Here is a 13,786-nt window from a genome sequence, read left to right as displayed (position 1 = left end):
AGCAACAAGCAGAGCCAGCTTCAAGAGGGGGTTAGATAAAAATATGGAGCAGAGGTCCATCAGAGTGTTGGACTGGATGGGCCATTGGCCTGATCCAACATGGCATCTGTTATGTTCTTATGTTCAGCTAAAATGTTTTTGATGAGATAAATTAATAATACAATTACTTAAATGACCTAGATTTATTATTCAATTGTAAATATATTTTCTCATGAATAAATCCCTATAAAAACCAAGGGCCTAATATGCAAAGGAATTCCTGCTACAAAAAATACCCTGCTGAAAACCATTTGTATGATACGTTGTAGGTTTTAGTTTACAATTTATTGATGCATATGAAAGTAGTAAAATAAGCTTCAAAAGGTAAAGGTAGTCCCCTGTGCAAGCAGCAGTAGCTTCCAACTCTGGGGTGACGTCGCATTATGACGTTTTCACAGCAGACTTTTACAGGGTGGTTTGTTTATAGGAAGCCAAATTTCAATGACTGGAATGTAAATCTGCAAGGAAACAGCAAAGTATTTATCATAATGAATAATAAATTTAATTCAGATGTAGGTAACTTTTTTGGTAAGTAATGTAGAATGTAAGTTATCTGGTTGAAAGCCATATTTAAAGTATGCTATATACTAGATAATCATTTCAATATAATATGTAGAAAACAAATTGCATGTGATTTAGAATAATTTTTCTTTAAAATGTTTGTACTCGTCATGTGAAAAACTCTGTATAGGAGGGAGGGGGACACAATTCCAATAATATAAATGTCTAACTTATTTTACAAATTTATATGATACAAATCTGATTATCCATTGAAGTGTCCTGTTTCCTTTGCCTTTTTCATTTCATTCATTAGCAAGTTAAATTATATTTTAGAAGACATTTCACAAAGACAGTGTGGTGTATTGGTTAAGACTGGCAGACTCTAATCTGATAACTGGGTTTGATTCCCCACTCCTCCACATGAAGACTGCTTGGTAACCTTGGGTCAATCATAATTCTCTCAGAACTCTCTCAACCCCACCTACCTCACCAGGTGCCTGTTGTAGGGAAAAAGTGATTGTAAGCTGCTTCAAGACTTTTTAGCATAAAGAAAAATGAGGTATAAAAGCCAACATTTCTTGAGATTTTAATTATTAATCTACCTCAACCTCTCTCACCACAGCTAAACTAGAAATTCCCATTTTATGGTAGGTCAGAACTTCACAGTACAAGGAATAAGTATTATATATATATGAATTATATGAATAGTTCTTGCTATAGACTAAACATTATAGGGGTTTTTTTTAAAGCAACCAGGCACCTATCTAGTATGAAACATGGGTTATTACTATAGCTATTTATGTTAAAGCCTTATAGTGGCATGGGAATTTCACCTGAATCCCACGGGGGATCATGAGATAGAAGAGAGGTTTTCTTTCTTTTTTATTGTTTGTTTATTTGTGTTTTATGTGGTTTGCTGCATGCATGTTTTCCCATATCATAATTCTACTGCAATGGTGCAGGAATGCTCTATATACTATACTAATTATAATATAATATTGGAGAGAACTATCCAAATTCTGGATTTTTCTGCTATCAGCAAATTCACCCAGGGAACAAAGCATCAAAATAAATCCAAAAGGGATCTTAGGGATTTGTGATTACAGTTCTAGCACTACTATTAGAGGATATATTCTGCTCTTGAATGTGTACTTCTCAAAATGTGCAACAAATATGACTGCTAAATATGAAGTTTACATGAAGTTAAGTTTCAGTCAAATATATGTGATTTATAATTAGTAAAAATGTTTGTATCTGAGGTGTAAGAGAATGAAGAATAATAAAGACTGCTATTCTGAACCAATTATCTCCCAGATGTACATACATTCCAACTAACAGACTTTAATACAGAATGTTTTCACTTATTAATAAATCTTCCCTCCCTCCGATTACAGTACATTCTCTACAGTTTATTGTTACATTTGTTTTGCTTATGCAATTTTAAACTAATTAATTGCAGCTAGATTAATCTCTGTTATTTTTTCAATCAATACACATTTAATTAATAGGAAAATAATTGGTTTATTAAATTAAGATTATTTTTCCAGGTTTTGCTGACTATTTAACTTGTGTTAGTACTTTTCTCTTGTCCAAAATAAGATTAAATTAAATTCAGTGAAAGGAATTTGATCCAGTAAGACATTTTTGCAGGTAGTAAAATTAACTAGAAGATAGAAAGGGAATGGAAGGCAATGTAAAGCCAGTGATGTAGTACTAGTGTAATGTAGTAGTTAGTGTGAGAATAGGATCTGGGACAGTGGCCCCCAACCTTTTTTGTCCCAGGGCTGGCTGGCCCACCGCAGCCCCAGAGCTGGTGCCCCCCCCATATGGCACCTCCTCCTCCCCCTGTTTCCTCCTCCCTCCTCTGCCCCACTCCCCGCAGCCTTGTTGCCCGCTCCTGCGCAGCCTCATCGGCCCCTGTTTTTACCACTTTAAGGCCAGGGAAGGTGAAGCGCCTTCCAGACTGACACCCCCCCCCGCCAATCAGCTGATCCAATCGGCCGGGAAAACCATGGCAGCGCGGCTGTTTCAGCGGTCGCCTGCCACTACTGCTGTGGTTTCCCCCACTGATTGAATCAGCTGATCAGCAGGGGGTGGGGGAGGTTGGCCTGGAAAGTGCTTCATGGCACCTTCCCCAGTCTTAAAGTGGTATAAATGGGGGACTGCGAGGCTGCATGGGGGGACGCGGGCGGCTGCGCCGCCCACTTGGAAACAGGCCACGGACTGGTACTGGTCTGTGTTCTGGGGGACCCCTGATTTGAGAGATCCATATTTAAATCATCCCTCTGCCATGGAAACTTGCTGGGTGATCAAAGACCAGTCACTCTCTTAATCTCACTTCACAATATTATGGAGTTACGAAGATAAATGAACATATAATAACTTGATTTGCTTGGAGGAAAGATGAGATAAAAATGTGAAGAACAGAAAGCCCAAGAAGCTATTTCATATCCTGAGCTTGCTCTGAAAGGTAAAACTCCCTTGACTGGCAGATATGTAGCAACTGTGCAGAGAGCTGGCTTGCACTGGGACTGCATTGTGGGGGAAGAGCATTGACTTATAATTTTCTCCTCTCTCCATGTTATCCACACAAAGACAACTCTTTGGGGTAGGTCTGGCTGATAATAAGTGACTGGCACAGGAATAACCTAGCAAGTGATTATGTGGGCCAGGATTTTCTGACTCCTTTTTTTTTTTAGCACTGCAGCCTTCAATCATACTGAAATTGGTAGCCAATTCTCAAATGCTAGCTTTATTTTCTAATAAGTTATGTCTGTCACAATGACAAACACACACATATACACACTCTTTTTATTATATATTTACTTCTTATTTCCCCATTTCCCCCCAAATGAGAACACAACACAACTTAAATACATTGTCCCCTTCTCTGTTTTATATTAAGAACACAATTGTGAAGTTGATTAGATTGAGAATGAATGACTAGCCCAAGGTCAACCAGAAAGCTTCCATGGTAGATATGAGATCTGAGTCTCTCAGATCCTAGTCAGACCCTCTAACAACTACACCACATGGGCTGGAATAGCTCACAGAAGTTCTTAACACACACACTTTTTTTTTTCTCAAAAGAAGGGGATATGCTCTATCCTTCCACAATGGGGACCCAAAGTGACTTACGTAGTTCTGGTTTTCTCCATATTATACTCAAAAGAACCCCGTGAGGTTGGCCTGATTGAGAGTGTAGGGCTGGACTAAGATCAGAAAGTTACCCACCATGGCAGATTGGGTATTTTGACCTGGAGCTCCTTGATGTTCATCTGCCATTCTAACCACTATATCATACTGGCCTAGATAACTCAGAAGAGTTCTGATGAGTTATGCCTGCCACAAACAATCTTAAATTCCATTGACCTTCAAAGCCCTATGCAGCCTGGGATCAACATATCTGCTGGACTGCTTCTTCCCCTATGTGCCCCGAAGACCTCTGTTGAACAATACCTTCTAGTAGTCCCCATAGCCTGAAAGATGTCCACTTAGTCTCAACTGGGACCTGGGTGTTTTATGCCCTGGCCCCAGCCTAGTGGAACTTGTTCTCACATAATATCAGGACCCTGTAGGATATAGTGCAATTCTGCAGAACCTGCAAGATGGAGATGTTCCTTCAGGCCTTTGGTGTGGTGGTGGACATTTGAAGACCTTGCCCTCCCCTGCCTACACTATCTGGATGAATGGTCCTCAAGAAACATTTTGGCATCTGCTGAGTTTGGGCACTGCTATTGGTTATTTATTTATTTATTTTATTTTATCCGATTTATATCCCACCCTCCCCTAACGGGCTAAGTTATGCCCTGAACAGATGAACATCAAGGAGCTCCAGTCATAACGGGTTATGCCCTGCCCAGTGAAACACATTAGTGGGTATCAGAGATGTTTATTATTTTATTTATATATTTTATTCGATTTTTAGCCTGTCCTTCCTGTAGAACAGGCTCAGGGTGGGTTACATCATATGTGCTGGTTGCTTAAAATTTTTCATCTGTTATTAATTGCATTTACTGCTGTTGCTTTTCTTGCTGTGACCTGTCCTGAGCCCACTTATGGGGAAGGAGGGATATAAATCCAAGTATAAATAAATAAAATTGCTAATCTGCACCAGTATCATCTGATTCCCTTTACGTTTGGCTCTGCAAGTCCCACAATAATCCTGAAATGGGTGGCCAGATTTGAGACTCATAGTTTTATTTTCTGATAAACTTGACAACCTCAGCTTTCACTGGAAATAGCACATGGCAGGGGGAGCATTCTGCTGATAAACCAGGCTAGTGTGGTTTGATTCCATCCATTGTTGATCCTGCAGTCATACTGAACTGCTGGCCAAGTTTGCGGAATCATAGTTGATGTTGCAGCAGTATCACTGACATTCTGAAGAACTCCAGAAAAGTTTGGTGAAGCAGTTATATGTTTTCTAGAAACATAAGTCATCCTTGGGAAGGCATGTCATTCTCCCGGAAGAGTTATTTTGTCTGGTTGTATATTGCTATTGGAGATTGTGAATTGGTTGACATATTGATATAAACTTGAAAATAAACAGCTTGGGCATGCCCAAAGAAAATTTAGGAAATAATTCCTCTAGAGAAATTTCAGAATCCTGAACCTGTCCATTGACTGCAAGTCAAGGGCATGGAGACCCATCTGTGTTAAGCTTACATCCATTGTCATTTTTAAAAAATCTGTTTAACTTGTCTGTATTCTACGATCCTCTGTGTGGCTAATAAAGTTGTGGTCTGTTTTATTCAGCTTCATTTGTAACATTGGTTCCATTATATCTTCTCTTCCTCCTGCTCATTGCAGATATAATTAGCTTTTTCTAATTAAAATATTAATTAATTTTTTACCTAGCATTACTTCAGCGCATACTTTAGATAAAAGTCTGGTACATATACATTAAAGTATTAATTGTTTTAACTTAGGTAGTGGTAACTTAGAAAAATCATTTCTCCTCTGGCTAGATTGGCCAATGACCTTGGAAGGCTTGGATTATTTTCTTGATTGACCTGGATATGGATACTCTACTTGTGAGTATCTACTTGTGATTCTTGCTGCACTTCTGTCTTAGCAAGTCCTGACTATCTAGAGGAGCTTGATATCGATGGGGTTGTCCATTTCCAGGTGGGACCTAGTGATCTCCCAGAATTATAACTGATCTTCTGACTACAGAAATCAATTTCCCAGGAGAAAATGGTTACTTTGGAAGATGGGCTCGATGGCATCATGTACCAGCTGTATTTCCTCTCTAAGCTCTACCATCCCTATGCTCTAGCCTCAAATCTCTTGGCATTTCTAAACTTGGCAAACTTAAAAACTGATCTGGGGGGAAGGAGGTGACTTCCTGTATGTCCCTTTAAAAGGTCTGCCATATAAAAAGGGGTTTTAATGGATCCCAGTATAACCAGTATTATACTAACAGTAGCAGTTGCCAGTTTATATGCAGGCCCAATTAAAAATGCTGCTGACCTTCCAAGCTCAGAGCACCATAAGGGCAGAGTATCTGTAAAACTGCTGCTATGGACATGAGCTTTTCTGTAACTGTCTGTAGGGTTGCCAGGTCCCCTCACTGTCATGGTGAAGGGATATGGAGGACATTCTGGAGGTGGGTGAGACGTTACATGCAATGTATCCAATGCAATGATGGCACCCTGAAGTAACATCATCACATTGACAATGTTGCCTATGATGCTCTGGGTTTTGGGGGCAAAACTCTATGGGTTTTTTGTCTTCAAAACCATTGAGTTTGCCCCAAAACCAGAGCATTGCCACATGACATTCCTGTTTGGGGGTGGGTCTCCCCCCACTAGCTAGCTGGCCAGCAGCAGATCGAAGCTTCCAAAAGTGGGGGAACCCCTGTTAGGACCTGGGGGCTGGCAACCCTGTCTGTGACTATGGATATAAACCTGTTTGCTGCCTTGTTCTGTATGTTGACATTAACGGAGGCTATTAGGTATATAGTGGCCTTATATTGCTGTGTTCTCCAGGTTTTGTAACCCAGTGCCAAACAATTTGCTTTGCCTCTTATAGAAAACCAGTGATAAGTCTGTGTTTGGCATAATTGGACGGGTCTATTAACAACTTTTTTTTTTTACAATACAGGGTATTATCAAATTGGATCTATCCAGATTTAATTTTCTCCCCTGATTGGTTCTCTTTGGATAGGTAAGGCATCCTGATATTGGTGCCAGAATTCTTGGAAGAAGAAAGAAGTTTCAACCATATTTTAATGTGTTCTTTATAACAGTTTAAAAAAAAACACCTTTTCACATAGCATATCTTGATGATTAATGTTAGGGCAGTGTTAATTAAATCTTCCTAGTCATATATTCATTAGTCTGCAGGTAATGCAGTTCAATCACTGTGATTAGTAAGCTTTAATACTATTAATAAGTACATTAGATTTCCCAGCAGCCATTTTAGCACCTTGGCTAATAGGACAAGTCCTTTACATTAACTGATTGGTCCAGGTGTTAAATTAATGAATATAATTTTATTTCTTAATCTTGTGATTTCAAAGATAGAAAAGATTGTCTTTTCAATGTTTCTTACAAAAAAGGGGACTGTATACCTTTCCTAGTGTTATTGTTTCCTATTTTTTTTTAAAAAAAATGCTTTTCTTCCTCCAAGGGGATCAGGAGAGCACACATTCTCTATTTTATTCTCACAAGAATTATTTGAGAATGGTTAGGCTGGGAATGATTGACCCAAGGTTACATAGTGAGCTTCATGGCAAAGTCAGGACGACTTTGTTTTTCTCAAATCTGTTTTAACCCTCTGTGTGAAAAAAAAATAACTTTCAAATCTTGCAGAAACTGGGGCTATGTTTCATCAACATAACTCTAAATCCAAAATTATGATTTCTCCCTCTTAGACTAGACAACAAATAAAGTCTGAAACTGCTAAATCATGGTCTGAGAACTATTTTCTGAAAGTTAGTGACATCAACTTTTTACATACAAGGAACATTCTAATTATGTATTCTGTGCTACTGCCTCATTTCATGGCAATGAACTCTTCAGTCTAATTGTGCATTTTGTGGATAATTTTCCCATTTATATTTTGATTTGACCATCTTGCAAATTCATTTCCTTTTGTCCTTGTGTTATCAGATAAGGCAGGCTTAGAGCTGATGTTCTTTCTATCTGTTCCACGTATTGTTGCATAAATAACTGTGCCGCCTCTAATTTGTCTGATTGTTAAGATCAGCAATTGGAAACTTTCCATTCTGTGTGAAGAGGAGAATTTTGCCATGCCCTTAATCATTCTCAAATCACTTTCAATTCGGCAACATCCTTTGAGAAGGTGACTAATGCTGCACATTACATACCAGCTAAGAATCAATCTCTGATTAACATTATAATAACATTATAATTCATCATGCATTGCTCTCTTTCACATTCTTAATCATATTTTAAAATATAGTTGGCCCATGATATCAGGTTTTCAGCAAAATGCCTAGATTGTGTTAGGACACAACTATGCATGCAGTGCGATCCCAAGAGCCACTGCAGCAGTGACAACCTACTGTTGACACAAAATCAGTCTGTTCCCTATGGATATGCCACAGGGGAAAGTTACAAAACATACACTTCTGCAAGGTACAGATGGCATAGTGAGCATGCCATAGTCTATAGCAACCCCAGCAACATATGCAGCCATTCCTGCTCAGAACCATCCCCTCCCTAAAAAGGTGGAAAAGACCACCAAAAAGTAGGCTTCCCCCCCCCCCCCCGCTTTGGCGGGAGACTTCTGGGTTCGCAGCTTCATCCCCCGGTCTCCAGAAATCGGGAAGCAGGGGGGTGGGGGGGTGGGGGGGGAGAACATACCTGTAGGGTTCATGTTCGTGTAGAGCTCCTGAGCAGTTTGTAAAATGTCTGCCCCTTTAAGACTGGGCAGGAAGGAGGAAACAGGAAGGGCTTCGGAGAACGGCCCCTCCCTTTCTTTGCTTTTGTTTTCACAGCAGGCAGAGTTCTCCGGAAGAAGACCCAGTAAGTATTTGTGTGTGTGAGAGAGGGAGGGGGGATTCCCTGGTATGGAGGCCCTCCCCCCTTTAGAAAGCGTGGGGGGGAGGGAAATGTCTGCTAGGCACTCTATTATTCCTTATGGAGAACGATTCCCATAGGGAATAATAGGGAATTGATCCGTGGGTATTGGGGGCTCTGGGGGGGCTATTTTTTGAGGTAGAGGCACCAAATTTTTAGTATAGCATCTAGTGCCTCTCCCCAAAATACCCCCCAAGTTTCAAAACGATTGGACCAGAGGGTCCAATTCTATGAGCCCCAAAAGATGGTGCCCCTATCCTTAATTATTTCCTATGGAAGAAAGGCATTTAAAAAGGTGAGCTGTCCCTTTAAATGTGATGGCCAGAACTCCCTTGGAGTTCAATTATGCTTGTCACATCCTTGTTCCTGGCTCCACCCCCAATGTCTCCTGGCTCCACCCCCAAAGTCTCCTGGCTCTGCCCCCAAAGTCCCCAGATTTTTCTTTAATTGGACTTGGCAACCCTACCAAAAAGACAGAGGCAAAGATTAAATTCACAGCCCCAACACCCAAGGTCAGCATCCTAACCATTGGGTCAAGAAGGTAGGTTCAAAGCAGGCATGCCATCAAGCACAAGGCACTTCTATGCAACCTTGATATCACCACCATGGGGTGAGGCAGAAGCATTGAACAGACAGGCAAGGCACTGCTGGTTTGCTCCCCATATGGGAGATGAGAGGCAGGCAAAAGTCATGGAATGATTTTTGGTTCCACAAATAGAAAAATGAGGGACAAGATGGCCAGCTGATGGGCTACCCTGGACACTCATAATTTTGGCTGGAACACTGCTTCATAACCCCTCTATGCCTCAACCATGGCAGTGGCATGAGGAGGCAGTGGTTACCTTGAATCGATGCTGTGGAAGAATGTAGGACTCAGAGATTGCCTCCCAGTGCCAGGGCAGCTTCACATACTACCTTGGACCATCCACCAGCTGTTTCCTGTGCAAGCCACTCATAGCCCTTACGGTGCTACTGGGCCTGTACGGTGTTTTGCAGCTGAACAAAACAGAAGTTGAACCACCAGTCATGAAGAAAGAAAAATTAGTGGAAAAGACTGGCTTCATAAGTTTCATGAAAAAACTGATTTTTTTTCCAAATTGAAAAAAAAATAAGCTGAAATCAAAAATTCAAATCCAGTTCTGTCATAAAGCCATTGTGTGGCAAAGGAGTGAAAACTGTGAAGACAAGAAGGATATTTCCTGTAGGAAAGAAGGAAGCCCTGCTAAGGAATGAACTTTCTTCATCCATCTGCCTCCTAAAAAAGCATGCAATGAATGAACCACACAAGTTTACTCCCTGGGCAGATATAATTTCAAAGGAATTTCTTCTAATGCAGTTATGTCAAAGAATACACTTTTAGTGATTAAAGTATTACGATTGAGCTAGCTGCTTCCAAATACCACTTCCTGCAGACTCAAAGATGCTACCTCCTGGAGCCTTCATAAGCATTTCTTGCTCCACTAAGATAAAAGACAGGACAGTCTGTTTTGGGGAAGACGTATTTTGAGAGAAAAGCAGATGTGTGCCAGGAAACATAATGGGAGGTGCTATACTGGGGGTCACTGCTTTTTACCATTCTTACATGTTTACCAAAAAGCAGTGAAATGCCCTTTGGTTTAAGTCTCTCTTGAAGCCACAGTGCAAAAAAGGGCTTTGAACGTTCACCCAAAATTGTGACAGATTGACTAAACTCTTTCTGTTGTATGCATTTGGATCATATATGAAGCAGGATGTGTATGCATGTGCATATATCATCTGTCATGAGATGCATATTAGGTGTATACAAAAAAAATCTACATCTTATCACATGCAAGACTTGGAAGTTGTAACAAGTCACACTTTCTTCAGTACCATTTGGGTAATTTTTGAAGCTATTCAGTTTTAACTAGCATGAACAAACATAAAAGTGTACCAATTTGTATGGGGATATGAAAGATATAAGTCATCAGTTGTTGGACTGCACATTACCTTGACAAAACTAGATAATTTTTAGACATTATAGGATCTGTCAGCCTTTATTTTCAAATAAACATCAGCTACATTGACTGACATAAATAAATCCTTTTACATAGATTAACATGTTATTTTGAGCAGATGGACCAAGGTTTTTCTTCTTTCTTTTCTGGAATGAAGCTCTAATTAAAACATTGCAAATGCCCAGGCACCAACAGGGAATGAAAATGTAAAACTTTGCCTCCTCAGTTGGAATAAAGAGATGGGCACAAGGTCTGAGATAACTAGAGTGTCAGTTTATGTAAAATTATTTACATGGTACAAGCAGCAAATGCCAACCAATCAGAATGGATTGGGATAAGCCAGAGGTCGCTCAGACCCCTCTTTGCCACCTTGCTCCTCATATGAGCCATCCCTATGTGGCTGGCACCTGGCCAGCATAACAAACAGGTTACTGCCCTGGAGCTGCAGCTCCACAAGACACACAACTTAGGAGAAGGACCTACGCTGGGGGACCTACAGGCAGTCCACATTCCCAGCTCTGAGACACACAACCCAACGGCTGATCATGAGAGACCTATTTTGCCAAAAAGATGGGGGTGCCAAATGGTGTTCACCATTGCACTTATTCTTCTCCCCAACTATCCTGCCAAGTGACCAGAACTATTTATATGGCACCACCCAAGCCAGCTGATTGACTCCATTGCCAACAGTGCAGAGTAGGCAAAAACACGCCCCCCTCCCAACTTGCCAATCTGTGAGGGGCAAAAAATTCCTACCCAGCCCCCCCAAAAATTCCTACCCAGCCAAAGCCTGCACTGAATACAGGGCAGGAGGGTGGGCTATCTGGCAAGGGCAGGGGCAGAGCTGTGCTAATAAGCCAGCTGGCTGTACCCCTGCCAAACACCCAGATGTGGCATGCTACCTCTGTGTCTCATTCTCCTTCTGAGGGAGGCAAAGGCAGCTCCCAGACTCAGTGGCCATGGGCTGTGTGGCCAAGTAGAGCTAGTTTACATAAAAAAGCTGCAGTTTTCTAACACTTCCACTCACTTTGCATTCCAAAAACACACACTGGGATTTCCCCATTCCTGACACTATTTTCTAGTTAAAGTAGTCTTCCAAGTAAATTTGAGATTTCATTTATTTTGAAAATTAAATTCACACATTTTAAGTTACAGTTGTCAACATGATTTTTTAAAAATTATATTGGCTCATGTTTGATGATCAGAAAATCAAAACAAAATTTCACCAGGAATACTGCCTCATGCTCACCTGGTGCACATGATAGCCCCATGTGTTCTTTGAATGCAGAGAGAGAGAGCATGTTGGCTCTATCCCTCTCCTCTGCATAATTGTTCATCTCCAGAGATAAGAACATAAGAGAAGCCATGTTGAATCAGGCCAATGGCCGATCCAGTCCAACACTGTGTCACGCAGTGGCCAAAAGATTTATATATATATATATATATATATATATATATATATATATATATATATATATATATATATATATATATATATATATATATATATATATGTGTGTGTGTGTGTGTGTGTGTGTGTGTGTGTGTGCGTGTGTGTGTGTGTATACATACACACACACACACATACACTGTGGCTAATAGCCACTAATGGACCTCTGCTCCATATTTTTATCTAACCCCCTCTTGAAGCTGGCTATGCTTGTAGCCGCCACCACCTCCTGTGGCAGTGAATTCCACATGTTAATCACCCTTTGGGTGAAGAAGTACTTCCTTTTATCCATTTTAACCCGACTGTTCAGCAATTTCATCGAATGCTCACGAGTTCTTGTATTGTGAGAAAGCGAGAAAAGTACTTCTTTCTCTTCTTTCTCCATCCCATGCATTATCTTGTAAACCTCTATCATGTCACCCCTCAGTCAACGTTTCTCCAAGCTAAAGAGCCCAAAGCATTTTAACCTTTCTTCATAGGGAAAGTGTTCCAACCCTTTAATCATTCTAGTTGCCCTTTTCTGGACTTTTTCAAATGCTATAATATCCTTTTTGAGGTGCAGTGACCAGAATTGCACACAGTATTCCAAATGAGACCACACTATCGATTTATACAGGGGCATTACGATACTGGCTGATTTGTTTTCAATTACCTTCCTAATAATTCCCAGCATGGTGTTGGCCTTTTTTATTGCAACCACACACTGCTTTGACATTTTCAGTGAGTTATCTACCACGACCCAAAGATCTCTCTCTTAGTCAGTCTCTGCCAGTTCACATCCCATCAACTTTTATTTGTAGCTGGGATTCTTGGCCCCAATGTGCATTACTTTGCACTTGGCCACACTGAACCTCATCTGCCATGTTGACGCCCACTCACCCAGCCTCAACAGATCCCTTTGGAGTGCCTCACAATCCTCTCTGGTTCCCACCACCCTGAACAATTTAGTGTCATCTGCAAACTTGGCCACTTCACTGCTCACTCCCAACTCCAAACCATTTACGAACAAGTTAAAGAGCATGGGATCCAGTACTGAGCCCTGCGGCACCCCACTGCTTACCGTCCTCCACTGCAAAGACTGCCCATTTATACTCACTCTCTGCTTCCTATTAATTAGCCAGTTTTTGATCCACAAGAAGTCATGGTAGATAACTCCATGACTCCCGGGCTTACTAAGGAGCCTTTGATGAGGAACTTTATCAAAGCTTTCTGGAAGTCAAGGTAAACAACATCTGTTGGGTCTCCTTTGTCCACATGTTTGTTCACCCCCTCAAAGAAATGTAACAGGTTAATGAGGCAAGATCTTCCCTTACAGAACCCATGCTGAGTCTTCCTCAATAACCCGTGTTCATCAATGTGCGTACTTATTCTGTCCTTGACAATGGTTCCTACCAACTTTCCCAGTATTGAAGTCAGATGACTGCAAAGATAAAGTGGTACGGCAAACCCTCTCACCCTGAAATCCGTGATGTTCCAAAACCAGCATCACTAATCATGGGGAGGTAGAGGCCTAATGGCCAATTCCTCTGCATGGTCGTCCCTGCAGACAATCAGATGATTGTACAGAGGCAGGGCACAAGTCCAAGGGACAGGTCATTCCTGCTCTCCCTCCCCAGACTTTCATTGAATTGCTGTTTTGTGCACAAGTTACAGAGACAGGCCATTGGTCTATCAGGATTAGTGTTTCAGTATAAGATTTTGCTTCTTTTCTGACATCTATATGTTGCACCTGTAATGGCACCTCTGTTTAGTTTTATGAGGTGATGTAT

This window comes from Heteronotia binoei, chromosome 9 (assembly GCF_032191835.1).
Source record: "Heteronotia binoei isolate CCM8104 ecotype False Entrance Well chromosome 9, APGP_CSIRO_Hbin_v1, whole genome shotgun sequence".
NCBI classification, from domain to species: domain Eukaryota; kingdom Metazoa; phylum Chordata; class Lepidosauria; order Squamata; family Gekkonidae; genus Heteronotia; species Heteronotia binoei.
This window is presented reverse-complemented; position numbering follows the sequence as displayed.